Source organism: Salvia splendens, chromosome 8 (assembly GCF_004379255.2).
Source record: "Salvia splendens isolate huo1 chromosome 8, SspV2, whole genome shotgun sequence".
In the NCBI taxonomy this organism is placed as follows: domain Eukaryota; kingdom Viridiplantae; phylum Streptophyta; class Magnoliopsida; order Lamiales; family Lamiaceae; genus Salvia; species Salvia splendens.
The window spans coordinates 23,735,166-23,740,498 of NC_056039.1; positions in this window are offsets into that span (position 1 = coordinate 23,735,166).

Below are 5,333 nucleotides of genomic sequence, written 5' to 3' on the forward strand. Positions count from 1 at the left end.
ATCAGTTGCACGACTCGTTGATCCTATGAGCTCTCACTCGCCTCTTTTTCTCTGAAGAATCTCCGAAATAGGGAAGAAGTGGGCGGTATCTTGTTATATAGTGTAATTAAAGTCCAACACACTCCTATCTCGCGCAACTTCTGAATTTGAAAATTAAATTCATCCATCCTATAAAAATAAAAAAAAATTGGGAATATTATTAGTTATAATATGAAATTAATAAAAATATAAAGGAGATAATAAAAGCAATAGGTCTAGTGTCAATAAAAAAAGGCTAATCTCATTTTAAATAAAATTAATTTTAGTGGACGGACTAAAATGATAAAATTAGACTATTTTTTGGACGAAGGAAATATTGTAAATAAGTTGTTTCTTTAACTTTTTTTCATTCAATGATATTTTTCAGTAGCCTAACAACATTGTATTTCTTGGGTAACTAATACAAATATCATTCTTTTTTAAATAATTCTTTTATTTTCCACTGTTTGAGTGCTTATACACGTTGTCATATACACTTTGAGAGTGAGAGATAAACATACTTCCCATCTTTGGAAGTTTGACGACTTGTGAGTGCATGAATTCAAAGTGATCTACGAGTTAGTAATGAAATTGCACTAATAAGTCTTGCTTGATTTGATTACGTTAATTCATGCTTAATCTATCTCTTCCATAATTTGAGGCAATTACGACGTCTAGTCCCTATGCAATCCGTGAGTCTATTTCTGTTTCTTTTATGTTTTGTTTGAGGACAAACAAAGAGTTAAGTTTGTGGGAGTTGATACGCTTAGGTTTTTGCACTGTTTTAATGCCATTATTTGGTCCGTTTCATGAGACATGTGCAAAATAGAGCCTAAAAGTCCAAGTTGGAAATCTAGAGGGTCCGATGCACCTTTGCCAGCAACTATGCCCCTGTAGCGGTCAGCTTCGGAAAATACAACCGCTAAAGTGTGTGCAACGACTGCTGATTTGGATCCAGTAGCTACAAAATAATTGCCAACGACCGCTGAACAAATGCAGCAACCGCTGATCGAGATGCAGAAGCTACAGAGTGATTGTTAGCGACCGTTGAACAAAATGCAGCGGCCCGTTTGAAAAACGCGGCGCGCATAAATTGCCCTATTTTCTCTCCACGACTACCATACTATGCTGAAGATTTACCTAGGGCCGGGGAAAAATACCGAAATGCCGAAATACCGGCCTTATCGTACCAAAAAAATACCGAAAATACCGAATTTTCGATATACCGTGATTTTCGGTACGGTATGATACCTTATTGAAATATTTCAGTAAGGTAAATGTATGAATTTTTATATACCGCGCCATACCGAAATTCGGTATATACCGTAATTTAAGGTATATACCGTAAAATTTGAATATAATAATATATAAAGTATTTTATATATTTTTAAAGTATAAAATTTATTGTGAAATATAATATAATATGAATAAAATATATTAGTATTTAATACCCCGTATATTATTTAAATTACTATAAAATATAAATAGTATTCTAAAAACTTAAATATTCAATTTTCATTGATATTGAAAGTAAGGTATACCACAAAAGTATGGTATACCGAACTTTGGTACGACATACCGAAAATGAGGTACGATATCGGTATGAAAATTCTCCATATCGAAAATAAGGTATACCGAAGTTCGGTATACCGAAAATTTTGGTAAGATAAAGTTATGATTTTTTCGCATACCGCATTTACGGTAAGGTATACGGTATGGTGGTTTCGGTAAAGTATACCGTACCTACCCACCCCTAGATTTACCATATCATGACACACGACTTGGCGGTTATAAATACCCCCTAAAACTTCATCAAAGGAACCTTTTGCTGCATATTTTCCATTGCATAATATTTGAGAGTTTCCACTATTATATCATTGCTTAAGGAGAACAGTGGATTCAAGAGAAGATCAAGACTACAAGATTCAACATTTGGGTTTTATTGTTATAGTTCTTATATTTTCTATGTTTTCCTTACAAACTATGGGTTTAGATTATTCCATTATAGATAACTAAATTTATAGAATTCTAGGGATGTGTTAGTAACGACTTTGGTTTATACAGTTCCTATTTATTTAATATTTGTTTTGTTCATTACTTTGCTTCTCTTATAAGTGTTGGATAATGCTTCATGTTCGGGTGACACATTCTATGAATATTTAATGACGTGCAACATAATCATGAGAGAAGGTTTGCAAGTTAGAAGAGCTTAGTTGACGCTACAATTAATTCCCTTAAAACGATACTTAATTGAGAGCGAGAACAATAGGAGTCTTAGGAGCATTTAGGAGTTACAAATTAATGATTGACACCCCTAGTGTATGTGATTTACTTTGTGCCGCATGGTCAATATTTATGTGACTCGTTCTAGTGAAGTATGAACTGTGCTAGGGTATTGTAGTTGGAACTTGTATAAACCATAATTGTGAAAGCACATCCTGGAATTCCCTTATCTCATATGTTTTATCTCTATGATTTTATCTGCAATTGCTTACATGCTTTCGTTATTTCATAAGTTTTTAATTTTCAAAATCAAAAACCTTTTGTGTTTCCAAATAGTAGAAGAAGCTTAGTAGAGGATAGTCAATCTGTGATAGTTTTTCCCGTGATCGATATCTGGTACCGACCTTTAGCTATACTATATATACTCTGTATACTTGCATGTTTATTTAGTGCTAATAAAATATTCATCAATGATCGGCGCACAATAGGGGCCGATATATGCGCCGATCGCCGATCAGGGGCTAATATGCTCGGATTTTGCACCATTTTGAGATTATTATTTGGGTCATTTTGAGTGTCAAAATTGCATTACATGTCCATTACTTATACATTTTGCCTATGTTGGTATTTTCACGTGTTTTGTGAAAAATGTACAACATAGAGCCTCAAAAGATAGCAAAAAGTCGAATTCAGAAGTCTGGAGCATTCAAGCCGACCAGTGGTCTAGACCGCTGAACCTCAGCCAGCGGCCGCCAGAGCCTATCGACCGCTCGAGTTACAACGGTCCACCTCAAAAATTGTGCCTGAATGAGAACATTGCCAGCAACGGTGGTACTTAGACAGCGGTCCGCTGGAAATGGACGACACATGATTTTACCTAATTTCTCTATAAGACTTACCTTACTAGGATAGAAGATCTACCATATTGAGGAGCACGACTTGTATGCTATAAATACACCTTAAAGCTTCATCAAAGGAACCTTTTGTTGCTTTCTATACTTGAGATACAAATTGAGAGTTCATTTTCCATTGTTCCATCATCTTTCCACCATACTTGGAGTTTGAAGCTTGAAATTCAAGAGATCATCGAGACATAAAAGATTCTTCCCTTGGGCTTTATCTTATTGTTTTTAACGTTTTCTGTGTTGTCCCTATAAACTATGGGTTTAGTTTATTTGTCTGTAAATAACTAAATCAATATGATTATAGGGATGTATTAGTAAAGACTTTGGTTTATATAATTCCTACTTTTATATATCTATTTGTTTATGTTTGCTTTATTCTAAGTTGTTCGATAATGTTTTATGTTTGAGGGACACATTCTATGGTGAATTCTTGGCTTGCAATGTAATCGAGAGAAGATTTGCATGTTAGATGGAATTAGTTAACACTTCAATTAATAACCTTTAAAAAGGTACTCTTAATTGAGATTGGGGGCATCTTGATAGTCTAACTGTTTGGAGTTACTAATCTGAGACCGACGATCTTAGTGTGTAATTTATATTGTGCCGCATGGGCCACACTTATGTGACTCGTTCTAGTTAAGCATGAACTGTGCTAGGATATCATAATTGTATTTTGTATAAAGCATAACTGTGAAAGCACATCTGTAACACCCCAACTTTTTATACCCATTTTATTTCTTTTAGTTGGGACCAATTTTGAGAAACCCAAAAAAAATCAATTATTTATTCTAAATTTGTAGTCGACTGCTTGGTCAAATATATTTCTCCAAACCCCATCACCAAACGATTTCCCCATATCTCCACTCCATAAAATCTCTCCAACCACCAAATTTATCAATATCTATCAGTTTTGCCTATATATATCCAATCAATCCCACGATCCTTCTACACATAAATTCAATACCAAGAAAGATCGGGAACTAAAATTTAGAGAAAGAATCGAGTTAGAGAAGAGAGTTTTCTGCCGCCTAATAAGGTAATCACCGATCAATTCCCAGCCTTGAATTCCTTGCATTCATTTAGGATAATTCTGAATCATCGTGCTCTGTACAAAGTTTCAATCTTTAAGTTTAGCCTTTGTCTCAACTGAAAATTTAATCATCCGAGAAACAAATCAAAATCGATTAGGAGAAATAGAATTAGAATGAATTGGAGAGACGGACTTACCGGTTGTGAGACAAGACGCTGCCGACGAAAGAGCTGACCGCCTGGAGCGGCGGCGAACAACGGCGGCCAGAGGCGGTGGCGCGCGATGGAGTCAGCGGCAGGGGCAGCGGTTGGTCTTCGACAGAGGGGCGTGGGACGGCTCCAAATTGTTGGAATGAGGGAGATGGGTGTCGTTTTGTGTTGTTTCTGTTTGTGAGGGGTAGAAGAATGGTGGAGAGTGAGAGAGCGTAAGTTTTAGAGAGTCAAAGAGTGTGAAGATTTGAGAAAAATGGCGAGGGAGAGAGACGGACTTTGCTATATTCCCAATTTGGGATAGTTGAGAGAGAGACACAGTGGTGGCAGCTGGGAGTATATTTTAGTTCCCTTACAAGTTTTGGGCTTTAACTAGTTTTGGGCCTTTAGTTAAATAAATACGTGTATGGCAGGGAGTATAGCTTTAGCCTTTTAATTACTTGGCCTTCTTTTTCTTTTGTTAGTTTCATTTATGTATTAAGCCACTTAAATCATGAGTTGGGCCTCTTATAGATTAAATCAATGGTTTGGAGGGTTCCTGTTTAATTGTTTTGTAGCTAGCTTGCGTTTAGTAACTTCTGCTTGGCTAATTAAATAATCTTGAGTAGGCGTTGGACTGATTGTGCGAGAATATGTATGTTCATCTCTGTAAAAGAACGAGGAATAATTTGAGCACACGCACGTAGGATGCATGCATCGTTTTAAATGATTTTATTTTGCAAAGTCTAATTTTAGCATATCATATTATTTTAAAAAGGGTGAACTTTGCACGTCGTTTGTGGTTGAAGCAGAAAGTGATTGAGGAGTTAAGCATTTGAGGTGAGCTTTCTATCCTACCTTATTGTGTAGGCTTACTTTTAAATTTACGCAATATCTTTCAAGTATGAGTTATGTGATTAAATTCCAAATATATTGTGTCATGCCGTATTTTGTTTGTGATTGTGCCTA